This window comes from Bos grunniens, chromosome X (assembly GCF_055505025.1).
Source record: "Bos grunniens cultivar Pamir isolate PY7600 chromosome X, Bosgru_T2T1.0, whole genome shotgun sequence".
Taxonomy (NCBI): domain Eukaryota; kingdom Metazoa; phylum Chordata; class Mammalia; order Artiodactyla; family Bovidae; genus Bos; species Bos grunniens.
The window spans coordinates 144138785-144154290 of record NC_141194.1 but is presented as its reverse complement, the minus strand read 5'-3'; the positions used below and the strand labels follow the sequence as shown (position 1 = coordinate 144154290).

The following is a 15506-nucleotide window of genomic DNA, read 5'->3' as shown; positions in this document are numbered from 1 at the left end:
TTTATATTGGAGTATAGCTGATTTGGTCTTCATGACCAAGATAATCATGTTGGTGTGATCACTTACCTAGAGGCAGACATCCTGGAATGTGAAGTCAAGTGGGCCTTAAAAAGCATCAGTACGAACAAAGCTAGTGGAGGTGATGGAATTCCAGTTGAGCTATTTCAAATCCTAAAAGATGATGCTGTGAAAGTGCTGCATTCAATATGCCAGCACATTTGGAAAACTCAGCAGTGGCCACAGGACTGGAAAAGGTCAGTTTTCATTCCAATCCCAAAGAAAGGCTATGCCAAAGAATGCTCAGACTACCGCACAATTGCACTCATCTCACATGCTAGTAAAGTAATGCTCAAAATTCTCCAAGCCAGGCTTCAGCAGTATGTGAACCATGAACTTCCTGATGTTCAAGCTGGTTTTAGAAAAGGCAGAGGAACCAGAGATCAAATTGCCAACATCTGCTAGATCATGGAAAAAGCAAGAGAGTTCCAGAAAAGCATCTATTTCTGCTTTATTGAATATGCCAAAGCCTTTGACTGTGTGGATCACAATAAACTGTGGAAAATTCTGAGAGATGGGAATACCAGACCACCTGACCTGCCTCTTGAGAAACCTATATGCAGGTCAGGAAGCAACAGTTAGAACTTGACATGGAACAATGGACTGGTTCCAAATAGGAAAAGGAGTACATCAAGGCTGTATACTGTCATCCTACTTATTTAACTTATATGCAGAATACATCATGAGAAACGCTGGGCTGGAAGAAGCACAAGCTGGAATTGAGATTGCTGGGAGAAATATCAATAACCTCAGATATGCAGATGATACCACCCTTATGGCAGAAAGTGAAGAGGAACTAAAAAGCCTCTTGATGAAAGTGAAAGTAGTGAAAAAGTTGGCTTAAAGCTCAACATTCAGAAAACTAAGATCATGGCATCCGGTCCCATCACTTCATGGGAGATAGATGGGGAAACGGTGGAAACAGTGTCAGACTTTATTTTTCTGGGCTCCAAAATCACTGCAGATGGTGATTGCAGCCATGAAATTAAAAGACACTTCCTCCTTGGAAGGAAAGTTATGACCAACCTAGATAGCATATTCAAAAGCAGAGACATTACTTTGCCAACAAAGTCAAGTCTATGGTTTTTCCAGTAGTCATGTATGGATGTGAGAGTTGGACTGTCAAGAAAGCTGAGTGCCGAAGAATTGATGCTTTTGAACTGTAGTGTTGGAGAAGACTCTTGAGAGTCCCTTGGACTGCAAGGAGATCCAACCAGTCCATTCTATAGGAGATCAGTCCTGGGTGTTCTTTGGAAGGACTGACGGTAAAGCTGAAACTCCAGTACTTTGGCCACCTCATGCAAAGAGTTGACTCATTGGAAAAGACTCTGATGCTGGGAGGGATTGGGGGCAGGAGGAAAAGGGGACGACAGAGGATGAGATGGCTGGATGGCATCACCGACTCGATGGACGTGAGTCTGGGTGAAGCCCGGGAGTTGGTGATGGGCAGGGAGGCCTGGCGTGCTGGGATTCATGGGGTCGCAAAGAGTTGGACACGACTGAGCGGCTGAACTGAACTGAACTGATGGCTGATTTACAATGTTATAGTTTCAGGTGAAGGTAAAGGGACTCAGCCATACATATACATATATCCATTCTCCCCCAAACTCCCCTCCCGTCCAAGCTGCCACATTAACACCGAGCAGAGTTCCCTGTGCTATACCTTAGGACCTTTTTGGTTATCCATTTTAAATATAGTAGTGTGTACGTGCCCATCCCAAACTAACTATCCCTTCCCTCCACCCTTCCCCCTGGCAATCATAAATTCATTCTCTAAGTCTGTAAGTCTGTATCTCTTCTGTTAAAAATGTTCATTTGTATCATTTCTTTTTAGATTCTGCATATAAGGGATATAATACCATATTTATTTCTCTGACTGACTTTACTCAGTATGATAATCTCTAAGTTCATCCTTGAGGCTGCAAATGGCATTATTTCATTCTTTCTCATTCCCTCTGCCTTTTTGTTATAAGGATGTTTGTGATGGCATTTAGGCCCCACCTTGATAATCCAGAGTGATCTTGATTTCTTTATCTTGAGACCCTTATGAACTCAAACACATGTTAGAGACCCTTTGCCATAAGGTATAATTTGGGAGTTCCAGGGATTATGATGGGGACATATCTGGGTGGGGGGAGAATTTTTCAGCCTACCACTCCAGTTCTCCAGTTTGAGAGAGGACTTGATTTCATTCAGCCTCATAACTATCTATGGTTGACAACTTATCTCGTCCTGCTAAGTTGCTTCAGTCGTGTCCGACTCTGTGCAACCCCATAGACGGCAGCTCACCAGGCCCCGCCGTCCCTGGGATTCTCCAGGCAAGAACACTGGAGTGAGTTGCCATTTCCTCCTCCAATGCATGAAAGTGAGCAGTGAAAGTGAAGTTGCTCAGTCGTGTCCGACTCTTAGTGACCCCATGGACTGCAGCCTACCAGGCTCCTCTGTCCATGGGATTTTCCAGGCATGAGTACTGGAGTGGGGTGCCATTGCCTTCATTAACATGTAAATGCCTAAGGAGCAGGCAGGAGAGTAGAAGGAGCTAATGCATAGTTGTCTGAGTGCCAGAAAGGCCCAGTGATTCCTCTGACCCTCTGTGTTACCTTGGACAGGCTATTAAACCGTGTGGAAACACCTTATGCTCATTTGTAAAGAGGAAATAGTATCAACATCAGGGTGCCTTACAGAGTTGTTTACAGTAGCAAAACAACAAAAAACAACACCCCTGCCCCAAGCTTCAACAGCCTGACTGTTCAAAAGTAAGGGTTGGCAAAATTTATATCCACACACCAGAAAACCATGCAGTCAATAAAATGACATCTCTGTTTATTATTGACATGGGAAAAAGTTTAGAGTATGAAACAGCATGAAAAGTATGATTGTATTTTTTTAAAATAACACATATGTGATAATATATGGTTTTAGTTGCTTAACCACTCTGTGCCTCAGTTTTCTCACCTGTAAAATGGAGACGATGGTAGATAGTTCTGACTTCACAGGGTTGTTGTAAGGATTGAGTAAAAGAATACAAGGGAACAAATAATGCCTGAAACATAGGAAGCACTGAATAAATATTTGCTGTTAGTATTATTGTTATATTCAAAGAAACATTCTCAAAGGGAATGCCTGTGTTTATAATACATGTAGGTATATAGAATATTAACAGTATGCATCTCTGAGTGCTGAGATTATGAGTAAATTTTTTTTCTTGTTTTACATTTTCTGTTCTTAAAATGTATTATTTCTGTAATCGGAAAAAGTATTGATAGAATTCAAGAAAAGCTCAGTACTTACTTTTCAGGCTTGCTATAGTTTGGTGACACATATAAATGCATATGTGTATGACATGGTATCTATATAGTAATTAGCATGGTGCTCTTATTATTAAAATATTTTTCCTATAATCTTACAGCTGCTTGTTCATTGCTTTCCACATCTCACATTCTCTCTTTTGAAGCAATAAATTTAGGATGGTCTAGAAATTGAGACTTCAGTTCCTATTTGCATTTCATTTCAATCTGCTTAAGTATTCCCCTAATTTTGATCATAGTGGGTTCTCTATAAAGTGAAGTCTCAAAGGGTTTATGTGTACATACTTACACCTATATGTCTGTAGATCTGCTGCTGCTGCTGCTAAGTCGCTTCAGTCGTGTCCGACTCTGTGCGACCCCATAGACCTGCATATATCTATTTAATGTTTCATATTATCTTCACAAGTTTTGAGAGGCAGAAATGCCTACCCTGAATTTTCTGAAATGTAAATTAAAATTGCTCTCACCTTTCTTGCGTGTTACCTGTGTCTTAGGTGTGTCGATACTGTAGTCATCCTTTGCTGCCATTAATATAATCAATCACTAGAGACACTGAAATTTCAAATAAAACTATTAACGGCTGATATGCATTGATACTGCAAGGATTTATGGTTGCCATTTTCCTGATTTTGAACAGGATTACAGATTACAATAGGCTGTATCTTTGTTCTGTTATTTAAAAGCAATCTTAGATTTCTTGTGGATTTAAAACAAATGGATGGGAGAATTGGGGATGAATTAAGAGCTTGGAAATGGAAGGTCTTGCCTCTGACATTTCAAATAATTAGATGATGCTGCAGATCTTGATAGGCAGGACCTCTTTTTCCCTTTTCCCTGTGTGCTCCCCCTTTTTTTCTATCAGTATGCACATGCTTGAATTAATTTCTTTTTGGTTGCTTTTGTACTCTGTCTTTTCCCCACCACATTTCATGCTCCATTTTATTTCTAGCACCCATTCTGATCTTAATATAAAAGTGGTTTATAAAAATTGATTTGTTGTATTTAAACTGAGCTTTGAATATTTTCATAACTTAAAAGTAGAGGAGAGGGAGGGCTGAATAGGGTGAGTGCAGAGGAATTTTAAAGCAGTGAAACAATTCTGTATGATACTCTACTACTACTACTACTAAGTCACTTCAGTCGTGTCCGACTCTGTGCAACCCCATGGACTGCAACCTACCAGGCTCCTCCGTCCATGGGATTCTCCAGGCAAGAGTACACGAGTGGGGTGCCATTGCCTTCTCCGACTAGTGGGAGATAAATATTGTTATGTATTTGTCCAAACCCGTAGAAGGTACACCACCAAGAGTGAACCTTAGTGTAAGCTATAGGCTGCGGGTGATTAACATGCATCAGTGATGGTTCATGGATTGTAACGAATGTACCACTCTGGTAGGGGATGTTGACGATGGGAGGGTTGTGCTGTACGTGTGAGCAGGGGGTACATGGGAACTGAACTCTCTGTACTTTCAGTTTTGCTGTGAACCTAAAATTGCTTGAAAAACTAGTCTATTAAAAAAACACCACACATGAAATATTTTATTTTTAGAAAAATAAACGTAATTCTTTTCTGCTTGTGTGGATCTTTAATTTTTTTTTTCTTTGCCTGTTAGCTGTCCTAATTTCCTCCCCGCCCCCGCCCCCCAATCCCTGGAATGATATGGGTATTGAAGAACCACATGAAGAGGTACCTGTAATTAAATTCAAGCTTTGGTACAGCTGTGTTTGCTCAATGAAGCTCATGTGCAAATCATATCATTTAGCATACATTAGGGGAATCTGATTTTTGAATATGTTTGATTGGAATTCTTTGGCGAAGCAAAGAAAATCCTTTTGTAATGCAAATCACCACCCACAAATTTTTATCTTTTGTAAGGTAGGATTTAATGCTTTAAAGTTGAGACTGTTGCTTTGCCATTTACAATCAGATTGTTTTGGTGCCTGGGAGTGAAGAATCGCTCTGGGAAGTTGTATTAACTCTTTCAGGCCTGAGGAAGCCATTTAGTCAATTATTGTTTCTGGGAACTAAATAATACCCTTGTCACCTGAAAGATTTAAAATAGCCTTTGTAAGTGGCTCCTTAGTCTCTGAAAAAACATGACTCATTCTTTCATTGTAATCTGACAGAAATCCAAGTGTCAGAAGACTCTGGGAAATGGACTTAAGTTATACTTCTAAACATCAATACTAGAGCTTTTAAATATTAGGAAACCAATTATGATATGGGTGAAAAGTTGATGTTGGAGCCACTGTATTAGGATGTGGATGAACGGGCAAGGGGTGGATTGGCAGTCCTTTCTAGAATATTCCTTGGGAAATTCTTGTTGGTGGCATTAAGAGTCTTGTGCTCCAGTTGAATTCTGTATACCATGGATTGTCTTATTCTTCTGCCCACCCTGACCCCTCCATTTCTGATTGCCTCATGGTTACACATGACCTGATAACATTTCTTTTGCCAGCTTTACTGAGTGTTGCTTCCCCCATAGCAGTCTTTGGATCCATCTTCTGCAGTGAAAGGAGACTAAGGGTATTAGAACAAGTCTTGCGTTAGTGCTGGGAGATAGATTGCATTCCTATACCTTTTAAAACCGACGTTCTTGATAATATAAAATGGGGCTGTGGAGGGTGAGGTTGTCCAAGTCTGGGTCAGCCATTGCCTTTCATTGACCTCGGTGGATGCCACTTAATGGAAAAATATGATCAGGGTTCACCCTATGGAATCATTGCTTAATAGTGTAGATGACTCATTGGAACTAGTGTGTTAGAAAATCACTTCCAGATGTGTCACAGAAACTTTTCCAAAAGGGAGAAATAAACTCTGGAAAACTGAGTTAGTTTTCCTTTTGATTTTTGTGATCTTAGTGCCAGAATCATATCTTCCTGTATACAGTTAGTCAACATAGCGTACGATTCTGTTCACTTACTGTGAGATTGGGACACATGTGAGTGAGGGGCTGCCTTCAGCCCGCCTCCTTCTCCTGTATTAACTTCAGTCCTCTGGTCTCCCATCTTTTCCCAGTGATGAAGGGTCTGGAAACCTTGCCTAGTCCCTCCAGTATGAGCCTCATTCGTTATCATTATTAGCAAATATCTATGGAACATTGCTATGTGAAGGCTCATTGCTAGGTCCTGTAAAGGATGGAAAAAATATGTAGTTGCAGAGCAGAAGTACTGGTGATACAGCAAAGTGACTGAGAATGTGAGCTGTGGTATCAGCATCTGAGTTGAAATGCCACTGTCTGGTTGGAGAATGTTGGGAAAGTTACTTTACTTTCTAAAGAAGTCTCAGTTTCTTGGTCTGTAAAATGGGACAGACAGTGATAATAATATCTACTTTGTGAGGTAAATGTGAGACCTCAATGACATAATTCATGGTAAATGCTTGGCATCAGCTACATAAGCATTAGCTATCATTATACATCTACTTTGCCCCCACGTGTAGTTTGGGTGTGTTCGTGAATGAAAGAACATGAAACATGAGCTGTTGACTGATGCCCTCCAAGAAGCAACTCCAGTGTACAGTTCTGTGAGTTGCTCTTTAAGCTGATCTCACTCCAGCAGAGAATTCGCTGGCTGGTCCTATTCAGTGAATTTTGAGTTGGGCTGTCTGAGAAGGGATAATGGGTTGTCATCTCCTCAGAGGCACACGATGACAGATCTTGTAGATCATGCAATAGTCAGAAGGAAAGTATTCATAAGTAGCCCAGCCTGGAGCCCTTGCAAAAACCAAACCCGCTTCAACAAGGTGCCATTGGTAAATAAAATCTTAGGATTTCCAGCCTACTTATTTTTTCACAACTTTACCTGTCATCATACTGCATTTGAGCAGTTTTTGATTGAATATGTATTCTTCCCCCAGATCTTAAGCCAATATGTGTTTCTGTTCTAGAATACAATCAAAACATAAATATTTTTATTCTATTTGTCTGTTGTGGGTGTTAGTTGCAGCTTGCAAACCCTTAGTTACATCAGGTGGAATCTAGCTCCCCTACCAGGGATCAGCCCCACCCCTGCCACACACACACATTGGAAGCATGGAGTCTCGGCCACTGGACCAGCAGGGAAGTCCCCCAAACATTTTTAAAACTTGAAAACTGCATCAGAAGAGGAAAAGATCATACCCATGACTGTTTGGTAGAAATGGATGTCTTGGGGACTTCCCTGGAAATCCAGTGGTTAAGAATCCATGCTTCCACTGCAGGGGACATGGGTTTAATCCCTGGTTGGGGAACTAAGATCCCACATGTCGAGTGATGCTGCCAAAAAATGTTGAAAAAATTGATGTCTCTATTTTTTCTGAAGAATTAAAAATGGTTAAGAATTTGTGAGACTGCCACTGGAACTACTGTAGTGGTTAAGAGTATTCATGCCAGAGTTAAAAAGTCCTGGCTTTGACTCCTGAATGAATGAGTTTTCTATTGCTGCATAGCAAATGACCACAAACTCAGCAGCTTAAAATAACACACACTTCTTATTTCAGTTTCTCTGGGTCAGAAGTATGGGCAGGTCACAGCTAGAGTCTACTCAGGGTTTCACATGTGTTGGCAGGACTGTGTTCCTGTCTGGAAGCTTAGGGGCCTTTTCCAAGCTCCTTCAAGTTGACGTGGTTCAGTTCCTTGTGGTTGTAGGACTGACTGGACCCATTTTCTTGCTGGCTGACAGCTGGGGGTGGCTGTCAGTTCCTAGAGGAGAGCCTCAAGTCTAGCACTGTGGACTGCTCATAATATTTCTGTCTGCTTCTTTAAGGCCAGTGGGTGAATCTCCCTCTCCAAGAAGGGCCTGGTTCCTCTCCTATGGTTCATCTGATTAGGCCAGGCCCACCCAAAATAATCTCCCTTTTGGTGACCTCAGAGTCAATTTATTAGTCACCTAATCAGGGGAATGATAGCTCATAATATTCACAGGTCTGGCTTACAATCAAGGGGAGAGAATTATATATGGTTAGCAGGCTGGGGCCAAATATCTTAGGGGGCATCATAGAATTCTGCCTACCATTCCTGTCCCACCTCCCTTAGTTTCAATTTTTCCCATTGATAAAATGTAAGTCATGATAGTATTTTCTATTCCACAGGATTATTGTGAGAATAAAATGAGATAACACATGTAATGCATTTAGCACAGCACCTGGTACTTAGCTAGCATTCAATAAATGTTAGAATTGTGGTAGAGATGAGCTATTTTTCTTCCTCCCCTCTTAGTTTTCTTTACCCCTACCCATTCCATAATGTGATGACTTTGAAGGGTAGAGCATGTGAGCACAGGCTAAAGGAATTCAGGTTTTTTTTTTTCCCCTAACGATTTAATTACCAAAAAAAGGGATTTCCTAAGAAGAAAGATGAAATTTCTAAACCAGTTGTTTTGGAATGTGTAGGTGGAGGGAGGCTTCCTACAGATATCCTTCTGTTGCAGGAAGGGGGACCCCTTCCAGGGCCCGAAACTGGGCTCGTCTAACACTCGGAAATGAATTGTCCCAGGAGACACATATGCTGACAAAGCAAGAGATTTTATTGGGAAACGGCACCCAGGTAGAGAGCAGTAGGGTAAGGGAACCCAGGAGAACACCTCTTGATGCGTGGCTCACAGTCTCGGGTTTTATGGTGATGGGATTAGTTTCCAGGTGGTCTTTGGCCAATAATTCTAATTCAGAGTCTTTCCTGGTGGCGCACGCATTGCTCAGCCAAGATGGATGCCAGAGAGAAGGATTCTGGGAGGTGGTCGGACAGGTGGTGTCTCCTTTTGACCTTTCCCGAACTCTTCTGGTTGGTGGAGGCTTATTAGTTCCCTGTTCCTTACCAGGACCTCCTGTGGTAAAACAACTCATGCAAATAGTTACTATGGTGCCTGGCCAGGGTGGGCGGTTTCAATCAGCATGCTTCCCCTAACACTTCCAGTTTGGTTCTTTGCTAAATGAATTCGTGTACAGTACTTGATTCATGCCCTGGGGTATGAGGTATGTTTCCATGTTAGGGGGAAAGTTTCAGATATTTGTCTTCTTATGAAAGAATGGTTTGGTGGATCAGTGATTTATAATTGAGAATATCTTTGATAACAAATGCTTACTTTGTAGAGCAGGAAATAATCAATTTACTGGATCTGCAGTGGGTTAACCTTTAGTCTTAGATATTCAACAATTTAGCGTCACAATTGTCCTGAAATTTAGACTTCATGTATTCACATTCCAGGGGATTTGAGTGTTTCCAGGATCCCCAGAAGAAAATGAATATGTGGTGCTTCTTCTGATTGATTACCTGTAGAAACTCATTAAACTTCAAAAATGTTTGGAAAATAAATTCTCACATGACAAAGAGTTGTTTAGAAGCTCCATTTTGCTGACAGGAGTAGGGAGGTGGGGAGGGAGGAGGAGGGAGAAAAGAAATGAAGGGCAGAGATACACAAAAGGCAAAATGCCTGCAATTTACAGAGGATGTCACTTGAATAGTTTGATTCTTCAAGAAGGAACTTGGCTTGGGTGTCACTTTTCACAATGAGGAGTTGAACAGTCCATTCCATTCAGTAGTAACAAATCTGTGCGTTTATCTTCCATTTTAGAAGTTTGAGTGTATATAGTCATGAACCAGCCTGAGAAAGGGTGGCATGAAATGTCTGCCTGGTGGAACTGGCGGACCTTAATCTTACAGGATCCCATGTCCTCACCACCCTGCGCATTCCCATTGGGCTCACCTACCACCCACCAGCATGAGTTCCCTTTCTGGGACTCTCACTAGCACACCAGTGTCCTACAGCACTAGCTGCCTAGTGAGAAGCCAAGCTGAGGGAGGAGATGTGAGTTGTTACCTCGTAGAAATGACCTCAGTTCTTGTTTCTTTTCCCATAAAAAGGAAGTCTAAAAAGAAGCATGAGGATTCCCATCTCCTCTATACTTTACACTGTCTGTCTACCCTCTAAAGTTTTTACCTGTGTTTTTTTCAAAAAATAAAGTTGATGAAGAACCTTTGTGTATCAGAGGATACTATCAGGAGAAAAAAGCAACCCACAGAATACCTAATAAAGGGTTAATATCTAGACTATATGAATAACTCCTAACTCAACAACAAAAAAACAAACAGCTTGATTAAATAAAAAATGGGCCAGGAACTTTAGTAGACATTTCTCCAAAGAAAATAAACAAATGGCCAATAAGCACATGTAAATCAAAACCACAGTGAGATACGTCTTCACACCTACTAGGGTGGCTGTTGTCAAAGAAATGGAAAATAACAGATGTTGTAGAGGATGAAGAGAAATTGAAACCCTTGTGCAATGCTGGTGGGACTGCAAAATGGTGCAGCCACTGTGGAAAGTGGCTCGGCAGTTCCTCAGAAAGTTCAATATAGAATCACTTTGTTGCAGGAAGAGAGACCCCCTTCCAGGGCCCAAAGCTGGGCTCTTGTCTAACACTTAGAAGTGAATTGTCTGAGGAGACACATGTGCTGACAAACCAAGGGATTTTATTGGGAAAGGGCACCCAGGTGGGGAGCAGTTTGGTAAGGGAAGCCAGGAGAACTGCTCTGCCATATGGCTCATCTCAGGTTTTATAGTGATGGGATTAGTTTCCGGGTCATCTTTAGCCAATCATTCTGACTCAGAGTCCTTCCTTGTGGTCCATGCCTTGTTCAGCCAAGACGGATGCCAGTGAGAAGGATTCTGGGAGGTGGTCGGACATGTGGTGTTTCCTTTTGACCTTTCTTGAACTCTTCTGGTTGGTGGTGGCTTTTTCGTTCTGTGTTCCTTACCAGGACCTCCTGTCATAAAACAACTCGTGTAAATTGTTACTATGGTGCCTGGCCAGGGTGGGTGGTTTCAGTCAGTGTGCTTCCCCTAACAACTACCCCCCTGAGAGACTTCATACTCAAGATATTTCTTGGAAATTGGGGCGGAGGTCTCTTTCTTCTGTAACTTCTTCCTGCTGTGCATGGGCGTAGACCTGCCTAGCAGAGCAGAAATCTCTCTCTACCTGATCTAAGTCGAGGTATTCTTTGCCTGAAACCAGCATTCACCCTTGTAATAACAGCAGTTTAGCTTGAAACTGTTGGCTCCTCTCAGAGATGAAATAGACAGGGGCCAAACAGGATACCTAACAGGATGGTCATCACTGGTCCAGAGAAAAAGAAGGCAACATTTGGGGTGAGGGCTGCAGGGTGTGTGGGTTTTTTTATGATTGGTGGTGAGGCAACAGCTGTGCTCCAGGAATCTTGTGTTCAACCTGAAGTTACCATCCTCCACCTGGGTGGGGGCTCCAGTTCTGTAGAACTCAAAGACATTGTTATGCATATTTTTTGGAGTAGGAACCAGGACCCTGTTTTAAGGCTGTACCAACCTTTGATTGTTTCTCCTGTTTCTGTATCCCCTCCCTTCCCTGATTAGCAACTGTTTGAATCTACCCTTTGGAGCTCAGGGAAGGTCAAGGAGGCTGAACAAAGCCTATGTCCTACAGACAAGAAATGGAGAACACAGAACAGATCTGTACTCCAGAGCCCCAGAGAGTCCTGCTCAGTTTTAATTCAGGGAACTAGGCAGCTTTGACTGTGAGAACTTCCTGTCAAAATGGGGCATAGGACTGTCTCAGATTGGAGAATAGACACTGATTTAGAAGTATTCCTGAGTTCCAAGTCCTAGATCTGAGTCTTGTATGATTAAAATCTCAATCCCTTGGTCTGCCATTTTGGTGTAACAGACCCAATTGGTCTGCCATTTTGGTGTAACAGACCCAATTAGAAGTGGTTGGAGGAGTGATAACTGGAATTTTAATAGACAAAATAAATCTCATTTTTTTAATAGTTTGCATCTTTTTATTTTATTTTTTTTTAATTTTATTTTTAAACTTTACAATATTGTATTAGTTTTGCCAAATATTGAAATGAATCCGCCACAGGTATACCTGTGTTTCCCATCCTGAACCCTCCTCCCTCCTCCCTCTCCATACCCTCCCTCTAACACCAATACAGTATACTAACGCATATATATGGAATTTAGAAAGATGGTAACAATAACCCAGTGTACGAGACAGCAAAAGAGGCACTGATGTATAGATCAGTCTTATGGACTCTGTGGGAGAGGGAGAGGGTGGGGAGATTTGGGAGAATGGCATTGAAACATGTAAAATATCATGTAAGAAACGAGTTGCCAGTCCAGGTTCTTTTTTTTTTTTTTTTTTTTGAAGAATAGGCCTGAAACCCTGTCTGGACCTGGCACTTTGGGGAGACTTGTAGTCAGGTAGCCAGTTGCCTAGTTTTATAAAAGGTATGGTTGCAGTTACTAGCTGCCAGCAGACGTTGTTTTGAGAATGGTGGCATCCAAGCCTGACACGACTCAGAAAACTCAAGTGTTTAGCAATACAGGGTCTAGTCTGAAATTACACCCATAGAATCACCTAGTTATTTCCTTGGATGTCTGAACCATAGGTATTCTATTTTGAAATTTAATTGTAAAATTCTCCTTAATAACCAAAGCAGATGTCACCATTAACGATGTCAGTGTTTCTCTAGGTATGAGAAGATATAAGAATTGGAACTCATAAAATCTTCTCCTGAAAAGATCTAACTACCCGAAGGCTTGTTCTGCCAGTTTTTTTTTTTTTTTTCCAGAGCACAGAGTGTCTCATTCCCAATTTCCAACCTGAACTCCTTTTAGGGGTGTTGAAGATAAGCAGCTGCAGTGGTAATGATTAATCTTTGTAGAGGTAGTTGGCAAGTGTCAGTTCTTTAGTTGGGAGAGCCCCTTCTTGGTCATAAACTTTACCATGATTTTGAGGGGGGCATTTCATGACCATTTTATCCCATGGTGCTGAGAATGTCCATTCTCAGGTTTGGCAAAGATTTTGTTGACAGGCCACTCAATGTGCTGGTACTGGACTAGGCCATAAAACAGTATCCAAAATTCTCTGGACCATCTGTCTTATTAGCCTTTTGGTCCAGGAAAACATTCCCTCTTGTTGCTTCTTCCCATATCTGGAGTTACACTGTTACCATCATCGATCTCATATGGAACTATGTATTATTTTATCAGAGGCCTCAGTCACACATTTGGCAGTATAAGAAACAGCAAATTTGTAAAACAGGTAAAATACAAATAACATAGTCAGCAGTATTAGTAAAGTCATAAGTAAGACTTAAGCTAAGAGCTTCCATTAGATGTAGCCCAGTATATTCCAGGTCATCTGACTTAGTCTACTTTGTATGAATCTTTATCTTCCAGGGAAATTATATATTGGCACTGTCTATAAGGCACATAGCCTAGTTTTCTAATGTTACTTGATTGATTTTCCCTAGTATGATTTAACTGTTTTCAACATACAGGAGACTTTAAATCTAAATTACCATAGCCTGGTATTATCTATATAAATCTATCCCATAATTGTGGGAGATTATTTTTTCCTTTGCTGAAACTTTGCTTATTGTTCTGATTGAGCTTGAATAATAGAAGAAAACTCAAATTTATGACCAGAGTCAGAGCAGGCATTATTAATTGGCCAGGTGAGGGGATCCCATCTAGTAATATCAATAGTGACTTGAATATGACTATAAATTTTTTTAAGTAAATTTTCTCAGGGCCAACTAGTTAGAGCCTTGAAGTAGAGAAATTTACCAAGGTAACCCAGAACTAGACACAGGTAATTGGCCACAAACCCAACAATTGGATTGATTTTTAAAACTAGCATAGTATCAGGCCTATGATAGAAAAGCATTTGATTTATATGTAAAGGTCTAAGAAGTCAAGGAAACATTATAAATGATCATATGAATCAGGTCCAGCATCTTGGGCAAACTGTCTATCTCTGATGTTGTCGTTTTCTCCTCCTGCTGTAGTTTTTCCTCTAAGTATCATTTTAAGGTCAGATCAGGTCAGCTCTCCTCTCTTTAGACCAGTCCAGTGTAGGGGCCTTTGGAAGTGGGAATTAATCTAAGAATCAATTTCACTGTGCATTAGCCAGTTAGGAGTACCTGATAAAAAGGTCCTTTCATCCAGGTTGGAGACAGTCCTTTAAATTATGTCTTTTTCCAGTCCTGGTTGCAGCTCATGAGGCATCTGATCTTCATCCAAAGATACATTATTGAGATAAGCTTCAGAAGTAAACTTAGGGTGCTCTTTAAGAATTCAGTTAAAAAAAAAAAGTTAAAAAAAAAAAAGAATTCAGTTAAATTTTACATTAATATCACATAACAGCAAAGAACTACCCAGGAAATGAGTCTTACTAGATTCAGACCTCCATTAACAAACTGGGATTTAACATTTATTGAAAAATCTTTTTCTTCCTAAAATTACCCTCATTTTTATCAAATATAACCAAATTAAGCCTAGTTTTTTAAACAACTTTATTGAGATGTAATTCACATAGCATAAAATCCTCTCATTTAAAGTAATCACATCAATTTTTTATTGTTTAGTATATTCACAGAGTTTTGCAATCTTCACTTTCTAAAAAGGATTTTAGAAATGTATTTATTTGCGTCTGCGCTGGGTTTTTGTTGCTGCCTGAAGGCTTTTTCCAGTTGTGGCAAGTGGGGGCTACTCACGAGTTGTGGTGCACGGCCTTCTTTTGTTTTTAATTTTAATTGGAGGCTAATTACTTTACAGTATTGTGGTGGTTTTTGCCTTATATTCACATGAATCAGCCATGGGTGTACATGTGTTCCCCCTCCTGACCCTCCCTCCCCATCCCATCTCTAAGGATCATCCCAGGGCACCAGCCGTGAGCACCCTGCCTCATGCATCAAACCTGGACTGGCGATCTATTTCACATATGATAATATACATGTTTCAATGCTTTTCTCTCAAATCATCCCACCCTCGCCTTCTCCCACAGAGTCCAACAGTTTGTTCTTTACATCTGTGTCTCTTTTGCTGGCTCACATATAGGGTCATCATTACCATCTTTCTAAATTCCATATGTGTTAATATACTGTATTGATGTTTTTCTTTCTGACTTACTTTGCTCTGTATAATAGGCTCCAGTTTCATCCACCTCATTAGAACTGATTCAAATGCATTCTTTTTAATAGCTGAGTAATATTCCATTGTGTATATGTACCACAGCTTTCTTATCCATCATCTGCTGATGGACATCTAGGTTGCTTTTATGTCCTGGCTATTGTAAACAGTGCTGCAGTACTGTTTACATTGAACATTGGGGTACACGTGTCT

At 40.8% G+C, this 15506-nt stretch overlaps 1 protein-coding gene across 3 annotated transcripts in view; it reads left to right on the top strand.

The window, feature by feature from the left end:
* The window catches only part of DOCK11 (dedicator of cytokinesis 11), a 212089-nt gene that overhangs the window by 18693 nt on the left and 177890 nt on the right, over positions 1-15506 (top strand). The window lies entirely within an intron of this gene.